Raw genomic sequence first — 20,938 nt, 5'->3', positions numbered from 1 at the left:
CACCCTGGGCCGGCCGCGTCGGGCCGGCCCGGGCCGTGCAGCGTTGGTGGTATAGTGGTGAGCATAGCTGCCTTCCAAGCAGTTGACCCGGGTTCGATTCCCGGCCAACGCAGCCGCCCGACCTTTTGCGCCGCTCCGGGGCCCTCCTGGCCAGGCCCGCCGGGCGCTGGCAGTGGGGGACGGCGTGCCGGCCCGCTGGGCGCTGGGCGCTGGGCACGTGGCCCGAGGCGGCGTGCGGGTGCGAGGGCGGCCGGCGCGCAGCGTTTTGCGGGTGCTGCCAGCGGGCCGGGTGGACTGCGTGGGGCCCGCGGGCGGCTGGACGTGCAGAGGCAGGGGCCTCGGGGCCCAAGCGGAGCCGCGTGGGTGGAATGGAGGCGCTGGGTCCAGGGGGTGCAGGCCAGGCGCGCAGCCTGTCGCTCCCTGGTGGTCTAGTGGTTAGGATTCGGCGCTCTCACCGCCGCGGCCCGGGTTCGATTCCCGGTCAGGGAAGCCTTTCTTCTTCCTCTGGCCCTCCGGGGCCTCCCCTCCCGGCCGGCCGAGCCGAGCCGAGCCACCCACCGTCTCGCCCCCAGTGCACCCGCACCACCCCCTTTTAGCCCACGCCAGCACGCCAGGCCAGAGCTGGCTAGCTTGTCGCGGGCCCCGCCGCCACGATGGAGGGGTGCACACAAGGCCACCTGCCACGCCCCGACGGGCGGCCCCGGCCTCGCCCTGCCACCTCGGCCCGTCCGAGCCTTTTGGCCTGGCTGGCCCACCGGAGGCCCTCGGCATCGCCTCTCCCCTTCGCCCCCCCCCCCCCCCCCCCGCGCACGCGCTCGCCTGGCACCTTCGCTTCCACAGCCCGAGACGCCAGTGGGCGGGGCGGCCTCTGTCCCCGGCCGGGACCACCAGTGTGCGCAGGCGCCCCTGCCCCCCGAGTGCGCTCGGACCCCCACCGCCCCCTCCGGTGGCGCTCCTAGCTGGCCAGGCTGACGAGCCATCCTGTCCTCCCTCCTGAGGTGCCCGCGGTGGCGGTGCCGGGGGCGTGGGTCAGGTGAGCCCCGCGCAGCCCTGAGTCCCGTCACCTGGCCGAGCAGCCCCCCTCGGGCCTGCGACCTCTCGGGCGGCTTCCCTGCCCCACGCGGGGCGGGAGCGCCACGACCTGGCTGGCTGCGTCTCTCCCCGGCGACGGACAGCGGACCCCAGGGGCACGCCGGTCTTGGGCGCCGATGCGAGCGCAGAGTCCGACCGCCGTGCCCGGGAGGTGGAGGAGGGAAGAGGCATCCGGGCACGGCCCGGACTCCCCGGGGCACTGGAGGTGAGACAGCGGGGAGGTGCCGTGGGAGCCACGGGGGAAGACAACCCAGCAGCCAGGCAGGTGGGTGGCGGTCGAGGCACCCCGGGGGACTGGGCGCACTTGTCGCCAACTTGTCATTCCAATTGCAGGACACGTCGGTGCCTTCCATCCTTTGGCAAAGGGGCCAGCGTGTTACCCAGTGGTCCCTTTCGCCACCTCCGCGCCCCACCCCGCACCCCCGATGAGCGGCGTCCTCCACCACCCACCCCCCCCCCACTCACGCACACTTTTCACAGTTGCACGTTTCACAGTTTCCCATCCCGCCTCGCCCCGTGCCTCGCCAAGATAGGCGCCGTCCGTCCCTCTGTCCACCCCTGTCTGTATCCGTCCTCTTCTGTGGATGCCTCCCAAGGTCCATCGCACACCTCAGTCTCCTTCCCGCCCCAACTTGGGCACCCCTGTCCGCCGGGGATTTGCTCTGTGATCAGAGGTGTCCCCTCTCGAGGCCGAGCGGTCAGCCGGTGCGCCGCGCACACCTGCTGGGGCACACTCGCTTCAACCGGACAAGCCCCCTGCAGCGGTGCGGAGGAGCCGCGGGCGGCCGTGGGTCTCCGGGTGCTTCCCGTGCCCACGGGAAGTTTCCTCGGAGTCCTCGCTTTGGCGTGTGTGTGTGCGTGTGGGTGTGTGTGGAGGGGAGGAGAGGTGGAGGTCGGGGTGGGAGAGGGATGGAGGACGGTGGTGGACTTTGGTGCCGTGGTTGGCTCTCGCGGTGGAAGAGGAAGCCGCGTTGGCACGATAGCGCGGCGGCGAAGCGGGACGCAGAGAATCAAGGGCCTGCGCGACCATGACGTTAGGCACGCTGGGGTCTTGCGGGTGCGGGTGCCGGTGCCACCTGGAGTCTGTGAGCGACCCTCCCGGCGCGGCAGCTTGGTTTCCGCCGGTTGTGCAAAAGGGGAGGATTTCTGGAGTGTGGGTAGAGTGAGCCAGAGCGCGCGCGTGTGTGTGTGTGTGTGTGTGTGTGTGTGTGTCTGTGTCGGGGTGGGAGGGGCTGGTGGGAGGGGCGGGGGCGCGAGGTGGTGCCCAGGGAAGGGGAGGAGCGTGTGGGTGGCAGCGCGAGTTGGTGCGTGGATGCGTTCCTTGCAGTGAATCGGGAGACTGGAGCGAGGCGAGCGTCGTTAAAGAAAAGAAGGGCAAGGCAGGTGTCCGGGCGGGCGCGGATGGGCCCTTGGCTCCCGGGCGGGCGGAGTTTTGTCCCCAGGGCGAGCGAGCCAGGGAGGAGGAAGGGAATGTGCGGCAGGGGCAGGGGCGGGGACGGGATGGGGCGTGGGCGGGCCCCCAGAGAGGAGCAGACGTGGCTTTGGCCAGGTGCTCTGAAGGTGGGAGAGAGGAAGCGTAGCGCGCAGTTGGCGCTGCGGGGCCAAAAGGGGATGGCGCGTTGCATGGGCCGGGAATCGAACCCGGGCCTCCCGCGTGGCAGGCGAGAATTCTACCACTGAACCACCCATGCGCCCACGGACGTGGTCCACAGAGGGCTTCCCCAGCGGCGCCGGCCGCCTCCGTTGCCGGTCCCCGCCAGGAGTGAGCGTGAGCGTGAGCGTGAGCGTGAGCGTGAGCGTGAGCGTCTTCTCCGTGGGAGCAGGAGGCGGGCAGTCTGCAAGACAGGCTCCAGGCACGCGGAGAGCCAGCCCCTGGGGCGGGGCGGGGCGGGGCGCGGCGCGGCGCGGACGTCCGGGCAGAGGAAGGCACGGAGGCGGACTGGGCTCATCCTGTGCTTTGTCCCTGGTCCAGGGCCGCCGCCACAGCCTGCCCGTGTCCCCAGAGGCAGCCAGGAGCCGGACCCAGCCCGGCCAGCGCCCGAACCCCAAACAGCCGGAGCCATCTGTGGCAGGTGCAGGCAGGCGAGGGACCTTGCCTTCAGCTGCTCCCAGCCCCGAGCCAAAGTCCCTTTGGCGGATGGTTTTCTCGCGCGTGCAGTGTGTGTCCCGGCAGACGGGGTGGGGAACGGACCTCTCGTGTGTGGAGCCGTGGGGCCGGGGGCGGGGATGGGTGGGCTGTGTGTCTTTGTGTGTGTGTGTGTGTGTGTGTGTGTGTGTGTGTGTGTGTGTGTTTGCGCTCGCGCCGGCGTCTGTCGCACGGAGTTAGAGGCCAGGTAGCGCCGCCTGCGCCTCTGAGTGCGTCTCGGGCCAAGAGAGCAAAGGCCTGAGCGCGCTGGCCGGCGCCTCTCCCTAGGGGTCCGGCTGGGTGCCTTGACAGGTTGGGAGGCAGGAGGGCGGTCTTGGATCCGGGAGGAACGCTGGGGCGGAGCGGCCGGCCGGCGGCCTCCCCGAGCCAGGAGATGCGCCGTGGCGCCCGGCTGGATGGCCCGGGGGGGTCTAGGGCTTCCGCTCACTGCTCCCTGCAGCCACCTTCCCGGCTTGGACTCGTGAGCCAGGCCCACAGAAGGGAGGGGTCCGCGCCGCCGGCTGGCCAGCAGACGGCTGGGCTGTATGGCTCCCGGGAGGCAGACAGGCAGGCAGGTAGGTGTGGCCAGGGGAAGGCCCCCAGGTGGAGAATCGTGTGGGCCGCCTCGGGAGGGTGTGGAGAGAATGGACTAGGGCCGGGGGAAAAGCACGGGGTGCCGGTGGGGTGGGTGCGTGTTCCCGGGGGCGGCGGAAGCGGACGGCTGGCTGGAAGAGCCAGGCGCTGTCCAGCGGCCACATGTGGGAGCGGGAAGCGCGGGGAGCTTTGCAGCCTGGGCTGGTTCGCGAGTGCCGGGGTGAGGAGGGCAGGGGCGGGAATAGACGAGAAGGAGGACCAAAGAGCCTCCAGAAAGCAGCAGGTGCGAAGTCAGCGAAGCCTGCGGGTGTGGGAAAGGCGCTCGAGTCGCCGGGGAGTGCGTGCGTGCGTGTGTGTGTGCGAGCGAGCGCGCGCGCGCGCGCGCGCTCAGAGCCCGAGGCGGCGAGGGTGGAGGGGCTGGAGCTCGGTCCCGGGCAGCGTGTGCTCGGGTGCGAGGCGGGCCGCGGCCGCGAGAGGGTGTGGTCCAGGCCCGGGTGGCGTGGCTGCTGTGTGGGGCGGGCCAAAAGGTGGGCGTGTCAGGAGTGGGATTCGAACCCACGCCTCCAGGGGAGACTGCGACCTGAACGCAGCGCCTTAGACCGCTCGGCCATCCTGACGGCGGGTGTGGGCGCGTCGCCGCTGGCCTGGCTGGGACGCGGCGCTAACGCTGGTGTCCTTGGCCGTCATGGCGCCCGGCTGGCGGCTGTGTGGGTGCGCAAGGGGCGAGACACGCGCGGCGGCCCCGGAGGAGCACGGCCAGCCGCCTCGCCGCCGCCGCCGCCGCCGCCGCCGCCGCCGCCGCCAGCGCGGCTCCCGTCGCAGTCGCACCCCCACCCCCAGCTCCCTGCAGGCCCCGTGCAGCGTCGGCGCCCCTTGCCCTGCTCCCCACCCCGCCTTCCTCGCCCTCGCCCTCGCCCTCGCAGCCCCGCTTGCCGTCTGGGGCCTTTTCTCCCGGCGCGATGCCCGCCTGGCAGACGAGAGAGAGGCAGCGCTCGTTGGGAGTACTGAGCGCCGTCCGGGTCCGTGTGTGGGCCCCGGGTCCGGGCGGACTCGGAGTCGGGGCCGGGGGCTGCCGTGCGGGAGAGGGGGCCGAAGCGGGGCTGGGGTCGGGTGGGGCGTGGCCCGTGTCGGGCGCCCGTGCAGGGCAGGGCGTCGAGGGCAGGCAGGGGCAGGCGTGGGGAGGCAGCCGGAGAGGGGTCGGGCGGCCGGGTGGCCGGCCGCCGCCGTCCTCGTTAGTATAGTGGTGAGTATCCCCGCCTGTCACGCGGGAGACCGGGGTTCGATTCCCCGACGGGGAGGCAAGACGCCCTTTTTGGTGGCCTGCGCAGCTCTGGGTGCCACCTCTTGCTCCCGAGGGGCAGGGGCGCTTCTTCTCGGCCGTCCGGCGGCGCGTGCCCGGCCTGCCCACCGTCCACCGGCCCCAGCCCTTTGCGTGGCTCGAGGCCGGACGCTGGGTCGCCACCGCGCAGCCGGGGCCTCGTGTGGTCCCCGCGGCAGCCACGGCGAGCTCCTCGGCGACGTGCCGCCCAGCCGCCCAGCCGCGCAGCCGCCGTGGGTGTCGCTCGGGTGGGAGGCAGATGGGTCCGGTCCCGTCTGGATGCGGGAGGTGGTGTGGCCTGGCGCCCGCCCCCTCTGCTCCTTCCCGCGCGGGGCCGGGCCGGGCCGGGCCGCTAGCTGCGGGCCGCGGAGGACGCGGAAGACGCCGGGCCGGGGACGTGGCGGGGCTCCCCAGCCGGCCTCCGAGGGCCCGAGAGCGGCCAGGCGGCCAGAGCGCCCTCCAGAGGCGGGCGGCGGTGGGCGCCGGGCGCCGGGCGCGGGGCGCGGGGCGCGGGGCGCGGGGCGCGGGGCGGGCAGGTGGGCGGGCGGGCGGGCGTGCCCGGCGACCGGCCGGCGCAGCTGAGTCGGAGGGGCGAGGCTGGGGCGCCGGGCGGCCGCAGCCCGTGGTGGCCGCAGCCCGTGGTGGCCGGGCAGAGCTGCGGCCGGGCGGGACGTCGGGGCAGGGCTGCGCCGGGCGGCGGAGGCGCGGCGGCGGCGGCGGCGGCGGCGGCGAGAGAGCGCCAAGGCGAGAAGGCGCGGAGCGCACCCTGGGCCGGCCGCGTCGGGCCGGCCCGGGCCGTGCAGCGTTGGTGGTATAGTGGTGAGCATAGCTGCCTTCCAAGCAGTTGACCCGGGTTCGATTCCCGGCCAACGCAGCCGCCCGACCTTTTGCGCCGCTCCGGGGCCCTCCTGGCCAGGCCCGCCGGGCGCTGGCAGTGGGGGACGGCGTGCCGGCCCGCTGGGCGCTGGGCGCTGGGCACGTGGCCCGAGGCGGCGTGCGGGTGCGAGGGCGGCCGGCGCGCAGCGTTTTGCGGGTGCTGCCAGCGGGCCGGGTGGACTGCGTGGGGCCCGCGGGCGGCTGGACGTGCAGAGGCAGGGGCCTCGGGGCCCAAGCGGAGCCGCGTGGGTGGAATGGAGGCGCTGGGTCCAGGGGGTGCAGGCCAGGCGCGCAGCCTGTCGCTCCCTGGTGGTCTAGTGGTTAGGATTCGGCGCTCTCACCGCCGCGGCCCGGGTTCGATTCCCGGTCAGGGAAGCCTTTCTTCTTCCTCTGGCCCTCCGGGGCCTCCCCTCCCGGCCGGCCGAGCCGAGCCGAGCCGAGCCACCCACCGTCTCGCCCCCAGTGCACCCGCACCACCCCCTTTTAGCCCACGCCAGCACGCCAGGCCAGAGCTGGCTAGCTTGTCGCGGGCCCCGCCGCCACGATGGAGGGGTGCACACAAGGCCACCTGCCACGCCCCGACGGGCGGCCCCGGCCTCGCCCTGCCACCTCGGCCCGTCCGAGCCTTTTGGCCTGGCTGGCCCACCGGAGGCCCTCGGCATCGCCTCTCCCCTTCGCCCCCCCCCCCGCCCCCCCGCGCACGCGCTCGCCTGGCACCTTCGCTTCCACAGCCCGAGACGCGAGTGGGCGGGGCGGCCTCTGTCCCCGGCCGGGACCACCGGTGTGCGCAGGCGCCCCTGCCCCCCGAGTGCGCTCGGACCCCCACCGCCCCCTCCGGTGGCGCTCCTAGCTGGCCAGGCTGACGAGCCATCCTGTCCTCCCTCCTGAGGTGCCCGCGGTGGCGGTGCCGGGCGCGTGGGTCAGGTGAGCCACGCGCAGCCCTGAGTCCCGTCACCTGGCCGAGCAGCCCCCCTCGGGCCTGCCACCTCTCGGGCGGCTTCCCTGCCCCACGCGGGGCGGGAGCGCCACGACCTGGCTGGCTGCGTCTCTCCCCGGCGACGGACAGCGGACCCCAGGGGCACGCCGGTCTTGGGCGCCGATGCGAGCGCAGAGTCCGACCGCCGTGCCCGGGAGGTGGAGGAGGGAAGAGGCATCCGGGCACGGCCCGGACTCCCCGGGGCACTGGAGGTGAGACAGCGGGGAGGTGCCGTGGGAGCCACGGGGGAAGACAACCCAGCAGCCAGGCAGGTGGGTGGCGGTCGAGGCACCCCGGGGGACTGGGCGCACTTGTCGCCAACTTGTCATTCCAATTGCAGGACACGTCGGTCCCTTCCATCCTTTGGCAAAGGGGCCAGCGTGTTACCCAGTGGTCCCTTTCGCCACCTCCGCGCCCCAGCCCGCACCCCCGATGAGCGGCGTCCTCCACCACCCACCCCCCCCCCACTCACGCACACTTTTCACAGTTGCACGTTTCACAGTTTCCCATCCCGCCTCGCCCCGTGCCTCGCCAAGATAGGCGCCGTCCGTCCCTCTGTCCACCCCTGTCTGTATCCGTCCTCTTCTGTGGATGCCTCCCAAGGTCCATCGCACACCTCAGTCTCCTTCCCGCCCCAACTTGGGCACCCCTGTCCGCCGGGGATTTGCTCTGTGATCAGAGGTGTCCCCTCTCGAGGCCGAGCGGTCAGCCGGTGCGCCGCGCACACCTGCTGGGACACACTCGCTTCAACCGGACAAGCCCCCTGCAGCGGTGCGGAGGAGCCGCGGGCGGCCGTGGGTCTCCGGGTGCTTCCCGTGCCCACGGGAAGTTTCCTCGGAGTCCTCGCTTTTGCGTGTGTGTGTGCGTGTGGGTGTGTGTGGAGGGGAGGAGAGGTGGAGGTCGGGGTGGGAGAGGGATGGAGGACGGTGGTGGACTTTGGTGCCGTGGGTGGCTCTCGCGGTGGAAGAGGAAGCCGCGTTGGCACGATAGCGCGGCGGCGAAGCGGGACGCAGAGAATCAAGGGCCTGCGCGACCATGACGTTAGGCACGCTGGGGTCTTGCGGGTGCGGGTGCCGGTGCCACCTGGAGTCTGTGAGCGACCCTCCCGGCGCGGCAGCTTGGTTTCCGCCGGTTGTGCAAAAGGGGAGGATTTCTGGAGTGTGGGTAGAGTGAGCCAGAGCGCGCGCGCGCGCGCGCGCGTGTGTGTGTGTGTGTGTGTCTGTGTCGGGGTGGGAGGGGCTGGTGGGAGGGGCGGGGGCGCGAGGTGGTGCCCAGGGAAGGGGAGGAGCGTGTGGGTGGCAGCGCGAGTTGGTGCGTGGATGCGTTCCTTGCAGTGAATCGGGAGACTGGAGCGAGGCGAGCGTCGTTAAAGAAAAGAAGGGCAAGGCAGGTGTCCGGGCGGGCGCGGATGGGCCCTTGGCTCCCGGGCGGGCGGAGTTTTGTCCCCAGGGCGAGCGAGCCAGGGAGGAGGAAGGGAATGTGCGGCAGGGGCAGGGGCGGGGACGGGATGGGGCGTGGGCGGGCCCCCAGAGAGGAGCAGACGTGGCTTTGGCCAGGTGCTCTGAAGGTGGGAGAGAGGAAGCGTAGCGCGCAGTTGGCGCTGCGGGGCCAAAAGGGGATGGCGCGTTGCATGGGCCGGGAATCGAACCCGGGCCTCCCGCGTGGCAGGCGAGAATTCTACCACTGAACCACCCATGCGCCCACGGACGTGGTCCACAGAGGGCTTCCCCAGCGGCGCCGGCCGCCTCCGTTGCCGGTCCCCGCCAGGAGTGAGCGTGAGCGTGAGCGTGAGCGTGAGCGTGAGCGTCTTCTCCGTGGGAGCAGGAGGCGGGCAGTCTGCAAGACAGGCTCCAGGCACGCGGAGAGCCAGCCCCTGGGGCGGGGCGGGGCGGGGCGCGGCGCGGCGCGGCGCGGACGTCCGGGCAGAGGAAGGCACGGAGGCGGACTGGGCTCATCCTGTGCTTTGTCCCTGGTCCAGGGCCGCCGCCACAGCCTGCCCGTGTCCCCAGAGGCAGCCAGGAGCCGGACCCAGCCCGGCCAGCGCCCGAACCCCAAACAGCCGGAGCCATCTGTGGCAGGTGCAGGCAGGCGAGGGACCTTGCCTTCAGCTGCTCCCAGCCCCGAGCCAAAGTCCCTTTGGCGGATGGTTTTCTCGCGCGTGCAGTGTGTGTCCCGGCGGACGGGGTGGGGAACGGACCTCTCGTGTGTGGAGCCGTGGGGCCGGGGGCGGGGATGGGTGGGCTGTGTGTCTTTGTGTGTGTGTGTGTGTGTGTGTGTGTGTGTGTGTGTGTGTGTGTGTGTTTGCGCTCGCGCCGGCGTCTGTCGGACGGAGTTAGAGGCCAGGTAGCGCCGCCTGCGCCTCTGAGTGCGTCTCGGGCCAAGAGAGCAAAGGCCTGAGCGCGCTGGCCGGCGCCTCTCCCTAGGGGTCCGGCTGGGTGCCTTGACAGGTTGGGAGGCAGGAGGGCGGTCTTGGATCCGGGAGGAACGCTGGGGCGGAGTGGCCGGCCGGCGGCCTCCCCGAGCCAGGAGATGCGCCGTGGCGCCCGGCTGGATGGCCCGGGGGGGGGGGGTCTAGGGCTTCCGCTCACTGCTCCCTGCAGCCACCTTCCCGGCTTGGACTCGTGAGCCAGGCCCACAGAAGGGAGGGGTCCGCGCCGCCGGCTGGCCAGCAGACGGCTGGGCTGTATGGCTCCCGGGAGGCAGACAGGCAGGCAGGTAGGTGTGGCCAGGGGAAGGCCCCCAGGTGGAGAATCGTGTGGGCCGCCTCGGGAGGGTGTGGAGAGAATGGACTAGGGCCGGGGGAAAAGCACGGGGTGCCGGTGGGGTGGGTGCGTGTTCCCGGGGGCGGCGGAAGCGGACGGCTGGCTGGAAGAGCCAGGCGCTGTCCAGCGGCCACATGTGGGAGCGGGAAGCGCGGGGAGCTTTGCAGCCTGGGCTGGTTCGCGAGTGCCGGGGTGAGGAGGGCAGGGGCGGGAATAGACGAGAAGGAGGACCAAAGAGCCTCCAGAAAGCAGCAGGTGCGAAGTCAGCGAAGCCTGCGGGTGTGGGAAAGGCGCTCGAGTCGCCGGGGAGTGCGTGCGTGCGTGTGTGTGTGCGAGCGCGCGCGCGCGCGCGCGCTCAGAGCCCGAGGCGGCGAGGGTGGAGGGGCTGGAGCTCGGTCCCGGGCAGCGTGTGCTCGGGTGCGAGGCGGGCCGCGGCCGCGAGAGGGTGTGGTCCAGGCCCGGGTGGCGTGGCTGCTGTGTGGGGCGGGCCAAAAGGTGGGCGTGTCAGGAGTGGGATTCGAACCCACGCCTCCAGGGGAGACTGCGACCTGAACGCAGCGCCTTAGACCGCTCGGCCATCCTGACGGCGGGTGTGAGCGCGTCGCCGCTGGCCTGGCTGGGACGCGGCGCTAACGCTGGTGTCCTTGGCCGTCATGGCGCCCGGCTGGCGGCTGTGTGGGTGCGCAAGGGGCGAGACACGCGCGGCGGCCCCGGAGGAGCACGGCCAGCCGCCTCGCCGCCGCCGCCGCCGCCGCCGCCGCCGCCGCCGCCAGCGCGGCTCCCGTCGCAGTCGCACCCCCACCCCCAGCTCCCTGCAGGCCCCGTGCAGCGTCGGCGCCCCTTGCCCTGCTCCCCACCCCGCCTTCCTCGCCCTCGCCCTCGCCCTCGCCCTCGCAGTCCCGCTTGCCGTCTGGGGCCTTTTCTCCCGGCGCGATGCCCGCCTGGCAGACGAGAGAGAGGCAGCGCTCGTTGGGAGTACTGAGCGCCGTCCGGGTCCGTGTGTGGGCCCCGGGTCCGGGCGGACTCGGAGTCGGGGCCGGGGGCTGCCGTGCGGGAGAGGGGGCCGAAGCGGGGCTGGGGTCGGGTGGGGCGTGGCCCGTGTCGGGCGCCCGTGCAGGGCAGGGCGTCGAGGGCAGGCAGGGGCAGGCGTGGGGAGGCAGCCGGAGAGGGGTCGGGCGCCCGGGTGGCCGGCCGCCGCCGTCCTCGTTAGTATAGTGGTGAGTATCCCCGCCTGTCACGCGGGAGACCGGGGTTCGATTCCCCGACGGGGAGGCAAGACGCCCTTTTTGGTGGCCTGCGCAGCTCTGGGTGCCACCTCTTGCTCCCGAGGGGCAGGGGCGCTTCTTCTCGGCCGTCCGGCGGCGCGTGCCCGGCCTGCCCACCGTCCACCGGCCCCAGCCCTTTGCGTGGCTCGAGGCCGGACGCTGGGTCGCCACCGCGCAGCCGGGGCCTCGTGTGGTCCCCGCGGCAGCCACAGCGAGCTCCTCGGCGACGTGCCGCCCAGCCGCCCAGCCGCGCAGCCGCCGTGGGTGTCGCTCGGGTGGGAGGCAGATGGGTCCGGTCCCGTCTGGATGCGGGAGGTGGTGTGGCCTGGCGCCCGCCCCCTCTGCTCCTTCCCGCGCGGGGCCGGGCTGGGCCGCTAGCTGCGGGCCGCGGAGGACGCGGAAGACGCCGGGCCGGGGACGTGGCGGGGCTCCCCAGCCGGCCTCCGAGGGCCCGAGAGCGGCCAGGCGGCCAGAGCGCCCTCCAGAGGCGGGCGGCGGTGGGCGCGGGGCGCGGGGCGCGGGGCGGGCAGGTGGGCGGGCGGGCGGGCGTGCCCGGCGACCGGCCGGTGCAGCTGAGTCGGAGGGGCGAGGCTGGGGCGCCGGGCGGCCGCAGCCCGTGGTGGCCGCAGCCCGTGGTGGCCGGGCAGAGCTGCGGCCGGGCGGGACGTCGGGGCAGGGCTGCGCCGGGCGGCGGAGGCGCGGCGGCGGCGGCGGCAAGAGAGCGCCAAGGCGAGAAGGCGCGGAGCGCACCCTGGGCCGGCCGCGTCGGGCCGGCCCGGGCCGTGCAGCGTTGGTGGTATAGTGGTGAGCATAGCTGCCTTCCAAGCAGTTGACCCGGGTTCGATTCCCGGCCAACGCAGCCGCCCGACCTTTTGCGCCGCTCCGGGGCCCTCCTGGCCAGGCCCGCCGGGCGCTGGCAGTGGGGGACGGCGTGCCGGCCCGCTGGGCGCTGGGCGCTGGGCACGTGGCCCGAGGCGGCGTGCGGGTGCGAGGGCGGCCGGCGCGCAGCGTTTTGCGGGTGCTGCCAGCGGGCCGGGTGGACTGCGTGGGGCCCGCGGGCGGCTGGACGTGCAGAGGCAGGGGCCTCGGGGCCCAAGCGGAGCCGCGTGGGTGGAATGGAGGCGCTGGGTCCAGGGGGTGCAGGCCAGGCGCGCAGCCTGTCGCTCCCTGGTGGTCTAGTGGTTAGGATTCGGCGCTCTCACCGCCGCGGCCCGGGTTCGATTCCCGGTCAGGGAAGCCTTTCTTCTTCCTCTGGCCCTCCGGGGCCTCCCCTCCCGGCCGGCCGAGCCGAGCCGAGCCACCCACCGTCTCGCCCCCAGTGCACCCGCACCACCCCCTTTTAGCCCACGCCAGCACGCCAGGCCAGAGCTGGCTAGCTTGTCGCGGGCCCCGCCGCCAAGATGGAGGGGTGCACACAAGGCCACCTGCCACGCCCCGACGGGCGGCCCCGGCCTCGCCCTGCCACCTCGGCCCGTCCGAGCCTTTTGGCCTGGCTGGCCCACCGGAGGCCCTCGGCATCGCCTCTCCCCTTCGCCCCCCCCCCCCCCCGCGCACGCGCTCGCCTGGCACCTTCGCTTCCACAGCCCGAGACGCGAGTGGGCGGGGCGGCCTCTGTCCCCGGCCGGGACCACCAGTGTGCGCAGGCGCCCCTGCCCCCCGAGTGCGCTCGGACCCCCACCGCCCCCTCCGGTGGCGCTCCTAGCTGGCCAGGCTGACGAGCCATCCTGTCCTCCCTCCTGAGGTGCCCGCGGTGGCGGTGCCGGGCGCGTGGGTCAGGTGAGCCACGCGCAGCCCTGAGTCCCGTCACCTGGCCGAGCAGCCCCCCTCGGGCCTGCCACCTCTCGGGCGGCTTCCCTGCCCCACGCGGGGCGGGAGCGCCACGACCTGGCTGGCTGCGTCTCTCCCCGGCGACGGACAGCGGACCCCAGGGGCACGCCGGTCTTGGGCGCCGATGCGAGCACAGAGTCCGACCGCCGTGCCCGGGAGGTGGAGGAGGGAAGAGGCATCCGGGCACGGCCCGGACTCCCCGGGGCACTGGAGGTGAGACAGCGGGGAGGTGCCGTGGGAGCCACGGGGGAAGACAACCCAGCAGCCAGGCAGGTGGGTGGCGGTCGAGGCACCCCGGGGGACTGGGCGCACTTGTCGCCAACTTGTCATTCCAATTGCAGGACACGTCGGTCCCTTCCATCCTTTGGCAAAGGGGCCAGCGTGTTACCCAGTGGTCCCTTTCGCCACCTCCGCGCCCCAGCCCGCACCCCCGATGAGCGGCGTCCTCCACCACCCACCCCCCCCCCACTCACGCACACTTTTCACAGTTGCACGTTTCACAGTTTCCCATCCCGCCTCGCCCCGTGCCTCGCCAAGATAGGCGCCGTCCGTCCCTCTGTCCACCCCTGTCTGTATCCGTCCTCTTCTGTGGATGCCTCCCAAGGTCCATCGCACACCTCAGTCTCCTTCCCGCCCCAACTTGGGCACCCCTGTCCGCCGGGGATTTGCTCTGTGATCAGAGGTGTCCCCTCTCGAGGCCGAGCGGTCAGCCGGTGCGCCGCGCACACCTGCTGGGACACACTCGCTTCAACCGGACAAGCCCCCTGCAGCGGTGCGGAGGAGCCGCGGGCGGCCGTGGGTCTCCGGGTGCTTCCCGTGCCCACGGGAAGTTTCCTCGGAGTCCTCGCTTTTGCGTGTGTGTGTGCGTGTGGGTGTGTGTGGAGGGGAGGAGAGGTGGAGGTCGGGGTGGGAGAGGGATGGAGGACGGTGGTGGACTTTGGTGCTGTGGGTGGCTCTCGCGGTGGAAGAGGAAGCCGCGTTGGCACGATAGCGCGGCGGCGAAGCGGGACGCAGAGAATCAAGGGCCTGCGCGACCATGACGTTAGGCACGCTGGGGTCTTGCGGGTGCGGGTGCCGGTGCCACCTGGAGTCTGTGAGCGACCCTCCCGGCGCGGCAGCTTGGTTTCCGCCGGTTGTGCAAAAGGGGAGGATTTCTGGAGTGTGGGTAGAGTGAGCCAGAGCGCGCGCGCGCGCGCGCGCGTGTGTGTGTGTGTGTGTGTCTGTGTCGGGGTGGGAGGGGCTGGTGGGAGGGGCGGGGGCGCGAGGTGGTGCCCAGGGAAGGGGAGGAGCGTGTGGGTGGCAGCGCGAGTTGGTGCGTGGATGCGTTCCTTGCAGTGAATCGGGAGACTGGAGCGAGGCGAGCGTCGTTAAAGAAAAGAAGGGCAAGGCAGGTGTCCGGGCGGGCGCGGATGGGCCCTTGGCTCCCGGGCGGGCGGAGTTTTGTCCCCAGGGCGAGCGAGCCAGGGAGGAGGAAGGGAATGTGCGGCAGGGGCAGGGGCGGGGACGGGATGGGGCGTGGGCGGGCCCCCAGAGAGGAGCAGACGTGGCTTTGGCCAGGTGCTCTGAAGGTGGGAGAGAGGAAGCGTAGCGCGCAGTTGGCGCTGCGGGGCCAAAAGGGGATGGCGCGTTGCATGGGCCGGGAATCGAACCCGGGCCTCCCGCGTGGCAGGCGAGAATTCTACCACTGAACCACCCATGCGCCCACGGACGTGGTCCACAGAGGGCTTCCCCAGCGGCGCCGGCCGCCTCCGTTGCCGGTCCCCGCCAGGAGTGAGCGTGAGCGTGAGCGTGAGCGTGAGCGTGAGCGTCTTCTCCGTGGGAGCAGGAGGCGGGCAGTCTGCAAGACAGGCTCCAGGCACGCGGAGAGCCAGCCCCTGGGGCGGGGCGGGGCGGGGCGCGGCGCGGCGCGGCGCGGACGTCCGGGCAGAGGAAGGCACGGAGGCGGACTGGGCTCATCCTGTGCTTTGTCCCTGGTCCAGGGCCGCCGCCACAGCCTGCCCGTGTCCCCAGAGGCAGCCAGGAGCCGGACCCAGCCCGGCCAGCGCCCGAACCCCAAACAGCCGGAGCCATCTGTGGCAGGTGCAGGCAGGCGAGGGACCTTGCCTTCAGCTGCTCCCAGCCCCGAGCCAAAGTCCCTTTGGCGGATGGTTTTCTCGCGCGTGCAGTGTGTGTCCCGGCGGACGGGGTGGGGAACGGACCTCTCGTGTGTGGAGCCGTGGGGCCGGGGGCGGGGATGGGTGGGCTGTGTGTCTTTGTGTGTGTGTGTGTGTGTGTGTGTGTGTGTGTGTGTGTGTGTTTGCGCTCGCGCCGGCGTCTGTCGGACGGAGTTAGAGGCCAGGTAGCGCCGCCTGCGCCTCTGAGTGCGTCTCGGGCCAAGAGAGCAAAGGCCTGAGCGCGCTGGCCGGCGCCTCTCCCTAGGGGTCCGGCTGGGTGCCTTGACAGGTTGGGAGGCAGGAGGGCGGTCTTGGATCCGGGAGGAACGCTGGGGCGGAGCGGCCGGCCGGCGGCCTCCCCGAGCCAGGAGATGCGCCGTGGCGCCCGGCTGGATGGCCCGGGGGGGTCTAGGGCTTCCGCTCACTGCTCCCTGCAGCCACCTTCCCGGCTTGGACTCGTGAGCCAGGCCCACAGAAGGGAGGGGTCCGCGCCGCCGGCTGGCCAGCAGACGGCTGGGCTGTATGGCTCCCGGGAGGCAGACAGGCAGGCAGGTAGGTGTGGCCAGGGGAAGGCCCCCAGGTGGAGAATCGTGTGGGCCGCCTCGGGAGGGTGTGGAGAGAATGGACTAGGGCCGGGGGAAAAGCACGGGGTGCCGGTGGGGTGGGTGCGTGTTCCCGGGGGCGGCGGAAGCGGACGGCTGGCTGGAAGAGCCAGGCGCTGTCCAGCGGCCACATGTGGGAGCGGGAAGCGCGGGGAGCTTTGCAGCCTGGGCTGGTTCGCGAGTGCCGGGGTGAGGAGGGCAGGGGCGGGAATAGACGAGAAGGAGGACCAAAGAGCCTCCAGAAAGCAGCAGGTGCGAAGTCAGCGAAGCCTGCGGGTGTGGGAAAGGCGCTGGAGTCGCCGGGGAGTGCGTGCGTGTGTGTGTGTGTGCGAGCGCGCGCGCGCGCGCGCGCTCAGAGCCCGAGGCGGCGAGGGTGGAGGGGCTGGAGCTCGGTCCCGGGCAGCGTGTGCTCGGGTGCGAGGCGGGCCGCGGCCGCGAGAGGGTGTGGTCCAGGCCCGGGTGGCGTGGCTGCTGTGTGGGGCGGGCCAAAAGGTGGGCGTGTCAGGAGTGGGATTCGAACCCACGCCTCCAGGGGAGACTGCGACCTGAACGCAGCGCCTTAGACCGCTCGGCCATCCTGACGGCGGGTGTGAGCGCGTCGCCGCTGGCCTGGCTGGGACGCGGCGCTAACGCTGGTGTCCTTGGCCGTCATGGCGCCCGGCTGGCGGCTGTGTGGGTGCGCAAGGGGCGAGACACGCGCGGCGGCCCCGGAGGAGCACGGCCAGCCGCTTCGCCGCCGCCGCCGCCGCCGCCGCCGCCGCCGCCGCCGCCGCCAGCGCGGCTCCCGTCGCAGTCGCACCCCCACCCCCAGCTCCCTGCAGGCCCCGTGCAGCGTCGGCGCCCCTTGCCCTGCTCCCCACCCCGCCTTCCTCGCCCTCGCCCTCGCCCTCGCCCTCGCAGTCCCGCTTGCCGTCTGGGGCCTTTTCTCCCGGCGCGATGCCCGCCTGGCAGACGAGAGAGAGGCAGCGCTCGTTGGGAGTACTGAGCGCCGTCCGGGTCCGTGTGTGGGCCCCGGGTCCGGGCGGACTCGGAGTCGGGGCCGGGGGCTGCCGTGCGGGAGAGGGGGCCGAAGCGGGGCTGGGGTCGGGTGGGGCGTGGCCCGTGTCGGGCGCCCGTGCAGGGCAGGGCGTCGAGGGCAGGCAGGGGCAGGCGTGGGGAGGCAGCCGGAGAGGGGTCGGGCGCCCGGGTGGCCGGCCGCCGCCGTCCTCGTTAGTATAGTGGTGAGTATCCCCGCCTGTCACGCGGGAGACCGGGGTTCGATTCCCCGACGGGGAGGCAAGACGCCCTTTTTGGTGGCCTGCGCAGCTCTGGGTGCCACCTCTTGCTCCCGAGGGGCAGGGGCGCTTCTTCTCGGCCGTCCGGCGGCGCGTGCCCGGCCTGCCCACCGTCCACCGGCCCCAGCCCTTTGCGTGGCTCGAGGCCGGACGCTGGGTCGCCACCGCGCAGCCGGGGCCTCGTGTGGTCCCCGCGGCAGCCACAGCGAGCTCCTCGGCGACGTGCCGCCCAGCCGCCCAGCCGCGCAGCCGCCGTGGGTGTCGCTCGGGTGGGAGGCAGATGGGTCCGGTCCCGTCTGGATGCGGGAGGTGGTGTGGCCTGGCGCCCGCCCCCTCTGCTCCTTCCCGCGCGGGGCCGGGCTGGGCCGCTAGCTGCGGGCCGCGGAGGACGCGGAAGACGCCGGGCCGGGGACGTGGCGGGGCTCCCCAGCCGGCCTCCGAGGGCCCGAGAGCGGCCAGGCGGCCAGAGCGCCCTCCAGAGGCGGGCGGCGGTGGGCGCGGGGCGCGGGGCGCGGGGCGGGCAGGTGGGCGGGCGGGCGGGCGTGCCCGGCGACCGGCCGGTGCAGCTGAGTCGGAGGGGCGAGGCTGGGGCGCCGGGCGGCCGCAGCCCGTGGTGGCCGCAGCCCGTGGTGGCCGGGCAGAGCTGCGGCCGGGCGGGACGTCGGGGCAGGGCTGCGCCGGGCGGCGGAGGCGCGGCGGCGGCGGCGGCAAGAGAGCGCCAAGGCGAGAAGGCGCGGAGCGCACCCTGGGCCGGCCGCGTCGGGCCGGCCCGGGCCGTGCAGCGTTGGTGGTATAGTGGTGAGCATAGCTGCCTTCCAAGCAGTTGACCCGGGTTCGATTCCCGGCCAACGCAGCCGCCCGACCTTTTGCGCCGCTCCGGGGCCCTCCTGGCCAGGCCCGCCGGGCGCTGGCAGTGGGGGACGGCGTGCCGGCCCGCTGGGCGCTGGGCGCTGGGCACGTGGCCCGAGGCGGCGTGCGGGTGCGAGGGCGGCCGGCGCGCAGCGTTTTGCGGGTGCTGCCAGCGGGCCGGGTGGACTGCGTGGGGCCCGCGGGCGGCTGGACGTGCAGAGGCAGGGGCCTCGGGGCCCAAGCGGAGCCGCGTGGGTGGAATGGAGGCGCTGGGTCCAGGGGGTGCAGGCCAGGCGCGCAGCCTGTCGCTCCCTGGTGGTCTAGTGGTTAGGATTCGGCGCTCTCACCGCCGCGGCCCGGGTTCGATTCCCGGTCAGGGAAGCCTTTCTTCTTCCTCTGGCCCTCCGGGGCCTCCCCTCCCGGCTGGCCGAGCCGAGCCGAGCCACCCACCGTCTCGCCCCCAGTGCACCCGCACCACCCCCTTTTAGCCCACGCCAGCACGCCAGGCCAGAGCTGGCTAGCTTGTCGCGGGCCCCGCCGCCACGATGGAGGGGTGCACACAAGGCCACCTGCCACGCCCCGACGGGCGGCCCCGGCCTCGCCCTGCCACCTCGGCCCGTCCGAGCCTTTTGGCCTGGCTGGCCCACCGGAGGCCCTCGGCATCGCCTCTCCCCTTCGCCCCCCCCCCCCCCGCGCACGCGCTCGCCTGGCACCTTCGCTTCCACAGCCCGAGACGCGAGTGGGCGGGGCGGCCTCTGTCCCCGGCCGGGACCACCAGTGTGCGCAGGCGCCCCTGCCCCCCGAGTGCGCTCGGACCCCCACCGCCCCCTCCGGTGGCGCTCCTAGCTGGCCAGGCTGACGAGCCATCCTGTCCTCCCTCCTGAGGTGCCCGCGGTGGCGGTGCCGGGCGCGTGGGTCAGGTGAGCCACGCGCAGCCCTGAGTCCCGTCACCTGGCCGAGCAGCCCCCCTCGGGCCTGCCACCTCTCGGGCGGCTTCCCTGCCCCACGCGGGGCGGGAGCGCCACGACCTGGCTGGCTGCGTCTCTCCCCGGCGACGGACAGCGGACCCCAGGGGCACGCCGGTCTTGGGCGCCGATGCGAGCACAGAGTCCGACCGCCGTGCCCGGGAGGTGGAGGAGGGAAGAGGCATCCGGGCACGGCCCGGACTCCCCGGGGCACTGGAGGTGAGACAGCGGGGAGGTGCCGTGGGAGCCACGGGGGAAGACAACCCAGCAGCCAGGCAGGTGGGTGGCGGTCGAGGCACCCCGGGGGACTGGGCGCACTTGTCGCCAACTTGTCATTCCAATTGCAGGACACGTCGGTCCCTTCCATCCTTTGGCAAAGGGGCCAGCGTGTTACCCAGTGGTCCCTTTCGCCACCTCCGCGCCCCAGCCCGCACCCCCGATGAGCGGCGTCCTCCACCACCCACCCCCCCCCCACTCACGCACACTTTTCACAGTTGCACGTTTCACAGTTTCCCATCCCGCCTCGCCCCGTGCCTCGCCAAGATAGGCGCCGCCCGTCCCTCTGTCCACCCCTGTCTGTATCCGTCCTCTTCTGTGGATGCCTCCCAAGGTCCATCGCACACCTCAGTCTCCTTCCCGCCCCAACTTGGGCACCCCTGTCCGCCGGGGATTTGCTCTGTGATCAGAGGTGTCCCCTCTCGAGGCCGAGCGGTCAGCCGGTGCGCCGCGCACACCTGCTGGGACACACTCGCTTCAACCGGACAAGCCCCCTGCAGCGGTGCGGAGGAGCCGCGGGCGGCCGTGGGTCTCCGGGTGCTTCCCGTGCCCACGGGAAGTTTCCTCGGAGTCCTCGCTTTTGCGTGTGTGTGTGCGTGTGGGTGTGTGTGGAGGGGAGGAGAGGTGGAGGTCGGGGTGGGAGAGGGATGGAGGACGGTGGTGGACTTTGGTGCCGTGGGTGGCTCTCGCGGTGGAAGAGGAAGCCGCGTTGGCACGATAGCGCGGCGGCGAAGCGGGACGCAGAGAATCAAGGGCCTGCGCGACCATGACGTTAGGCACGCTGGGGTCTTGCGGGTGCGGGTGCCGGTGCCACCTGGAGTCTGTGAGCGACCCTCCCGGCGCGGCAGCTTGGTTTCCGCCGGTTGTGCAAAAGGGGAGGATTTCTGGAGTGTGGGTAGAGTGAGCCAGAGCGCGCGCGCGCGCGCGCGCGTGTGTGTGTGTGTGTGTGTCTGTGTCGGGGTGGGAGGGGCTGGTGGGAGGGGCGGGGGCGCGAGGTGGTGCCCAGGGAAGGGGAGGAGCGTGTGGGTGGCAGCGCGAGTTGGTGCGTGGATGCGTTCCTTGCAGTGAATCGGGAGACTGGAGCGAGGCGAGCGTCGTTAAAGAAAAGAAGGGCAAGGCAGGTGTCCGGGCGGGCGCGGATGGGCCCTTGGCTCCCGGGCGGGCGGAGTTTTGTCCCCAGGGCGAGCGAGCCAGGGAGGAGGAAGGGAATGTGCGGCAGGGGCAGGGGCGGGGACGGGATGGGGCGTGGGCGGGCCCCCAGAGAGGAGCAGACGTGGCTTTGGCCAGGTGCTCTGAAGGTGGGAGAGAGGAAGCGTAGCGCGCAGTTGGCGCTGCGGGGCCAAAAGGGGATGGCGCGTTGCATGGGCCGGGAATCGAACCCGGGCCTCCCGCGTGGCAGGCGAGAATTCTACCACTGAACCACCCATGCGCCCACGGACGTGGTCCACAGAGGGCTTCCCCAGCGGCGCCGGCCGCCTCCGTTGCCGGTCCCCGCCAGGAGTGAGCGTGAGCGTGAGCGTGAGCGTGAGCGTGAGCGTCTTCTCCGTGGGAGCAGGAGGCGGGCAGTCTGCAAGACAGGCTCCAGGCACGCGGAGAGCCAGCCCCTGGGGCGGGGCGGGGCGGGGCGCGGCGCGGCGCGGCGCGGACGTCCGGGCAGAGGAAGGCACGGAGGCGGACTGGGCTCATCCTGTGCTTTGTCCCTGGTCCAGGGCCGCCGCCACAGCCTGCCCGTGTCCCCAGAGGCAGCCAGGAGCCGGACCCAGCCCGGCCAGCGCCCGAACCCCAAACAGCCGGAGCCATCTGTGGCAGGTGCAGGCAGGCGAGGGACCTTGCCTTCAGCTGCTCCCAGCCCCGAGCCAAAGTCCCTTTGGCGGATGGTTTTCTCGCGCGTGCAGTGTGTGTCCCGGCGGACGGGGTGGGGAACGGACCTCTCGTGTGTGGAGCCGTGGGGCCGGGGGCGGGGATGGGTGGGCTGTGTGTCTTT

General features: G+C 73.1%; 18 non-coding genes across 18 annotated transcripts; 11 read left to right on the top strand and 7 right to left on the bottom strand.

Moving 5' to 3' along the window:
• The first annotated feature begins 40 nt into the window (after positions 1 to 40).
• TRNAG-UCC (transfer RNA glycine (anticodon UCC)) lies at positions 41 to 112 on the top strand. The gene has a single exon. It is a non-coding gene; the product is annotated as a tRNA-Gly (tRNA).
• A 305-nt stretch (positions 113 to 417) lies between these two features.
• TRNAE-CUC (transfer RNA glutamic acid (anticodon CUC)) lies at positions 418 to 489 on the top strand. The gene has a single exon. It is a non-coding gene; the product is annotated as a tRNA-Glu (tRNA).
• A 2,223-nt stretch (positions 490 to 2,712) lies between these two features.
• On the bottom strand, positions 2,713 to 2,783 carry TRNAG-GCC (transfer RNA glycine (anticodon GCC)). Its single transcript has one exon. It is a non-coding gene; the product is annotated as a tRNA-Gly (tRNA).
• Positions 2,784 to 4,345: 1,562 nt separating this feature from the next.
• TRNAL-CAG (transfer RNA leucine (anticodon CAG)) lies at positions 4,346 to 4,428 on the bottom strand. Its single transcript has one exon. It is a non-coding gene; the product is annotated as a tRNA-Leu (tRNA).
• A 609-nt stretch (positions 4,429 to 5,037) lies between these two features.
• On the top strand, positions 5,038 to 5,109 carry TRNAD-GUC (transfer RNA aspartic acid (anticodon GUC)). Its single transcript has one exon. It is a non-coding gene; the product is annotated as a tRNA-Asp (tRNA).
• Positions 5,110 to 5,931: 822 nt separating this feature from the next.
• On the top strand, positions 5,932 to 6,003 carry TRNAG-UCC (transfer RNA glycine (anticodon UCC)). Its single transcript has one exon. It is a non-coding gene; the product is annotated as a tRNA-Gly (tRNA).
• A 305-nt stretch (positions 6,004 to 6,308) lies between these two features.
• TRNAE-CUC (transfer RNA glutamic acid (anticodon CUC)) lies at positions 6,309 to 6,380 on the top strand. The gene has a single exon. It is a non-coding gene; the product is annotated as a tRNA-Glu (tRNA).
• A 2,228-nt stretch (positions 6,381 to 8,608) lies between these two features.
• Positions 8,609 to 8,679, bottom strand: TRNAG-GCC (transfer RNA glycine (anticodon GCC)). The gene has a single exon. It is a non-coding gene; the product is annotated as a tRNA-Gly (tRNA).
• A 1,566-nt stretch (positions 8,680 to 10,245) lies between these two features.
• On the bottom strand, positions 10,246 to 10,328 carry TRNAL-CAG (transfer RNA leucine (anticodon CAG)). The gene has a single exon. It is a non-coding gene; the product is annotated as a tRNA-Leu (tRNA).
• Positions 10,329 to 10,943: 615 nt separating this feature from the next.
• On the top strand, positions 10,944 to 11,015 carry TRNAD-GUC (transfer RNA aspartic acid (anticodon GUC)). Its single transcript has one exon. It is a non-coding gene; the product is annotated as a tRNA-Asp (tRNA).
• A 780-nt stretch (positions 11,016 to 11,795) lies between these two features.
• Positions 11,796 to 11,867, top strand: TRNAG-UCC (transfer RNA glycine (anticodon UCC)). The gene has a single exon. It is a non-coding gene; the product is annotated as a tRNA-Gly (tRNA).
• Positions 11,868 to 12,172: 305 nt separating this feature from the next.
• TRNAE-CUC (transfer RNA glutamic acid (anticodon CUC)) lies at positions 12,173 to 12,244 on the top strand. Its single transcript has one exon. It is a non-coding gene; the product is annotated as a tRNA-Glu (tRNA).
• A 2,219-nt stretch (positions 12,245 to 14,463) lies between these two features.
• TRNAG-GCC (transfer RNA glycine (anticodon GCC)) lies at positions 14,464 to 14,534 on the bottom strand. Its single transcript has one exon. It is a non-coding gene; the product is annotated as a tRNA-Gly (tRNA).
• Positions 14,535 to 16,089: 1,555 nt separating this feature from the next.
• On the bottom strand, positions 16,090 to 16,172 carry TRNAL-CAG (transfer RNA leucine (anticodon CAG)). Its single transcript has one exon. It is a non-coding gene; the product is annotated as a tRNA-Leu (tRNA).
• A 621-nt stretch (positions 16,173 to 16,793) lies between these two features.
• On the top strand, positions 16,794 to 16,865 carry TRNAD-GUC (transfer RNA aspartic acid (anticodon GUC)). The gene has a single exon. It is a non-coding gene; the product is annotated as a tRNA-Asp (tRNA).
• Positions 16,866 to 17,645: 780 nt separating this feature from the next.
• TRNAG-UCC (transfer RNA glycine (anticodon UCC)) lies at positions 17,646 to 17,717 on the top strand. Its single transcript has one exon. It is a non-coding gene; the product is annotated as a tRNA-Gly (tRNA).
• Positions 17,718 to 18,022: 305 nt separating this feature from the next.
• TRNAE-CUC (transfer RNA glutamic acid (anticodon CUC)) lies at positions 18,023 to 18,094 on the top strand. Its single transcript has one exon. It is a non-coding gene; the product is annotated as a tRNA-Glu (tRNA).
• A 2,218-nt stretch (positions 18,095 to 20,312) lies between these two features.
• TRNAG-GCC (transfer RNA glycine (anticodon GCC)) lies at positions 20,313 to 20,383 on the bottom strand. Its single transcript has one exon. It is a non-coding gene; the product is annotated as a tRNA-Gly (tRNA).
• Positions 20,384 to 20,938: the final 555 nt, after the last annotated feature.

Source organism: Lynx rufus, unplaced genomic scaffold, assembly GCF_022079265.1.
Source record: "Lynx rufus isolate CCGP_SWC_20201006 ecotype Redwood Valley unplaced genomic scaffold, mLynRuf1.p SCAF_31, whole genome shotgun sequence".
Taxonomy (NCBI): domain Eukaryota; kingdom Metazoa; phylum Chordata; class Mammalia; order Carnivora; family Felidae; genus Lynx; species Lynx rufus.
The sequence above is the reverse complement of the archived record's forward strand: the minus strand, read 5'-3'. Positions and strand labels throughout refer to the sequence as shown.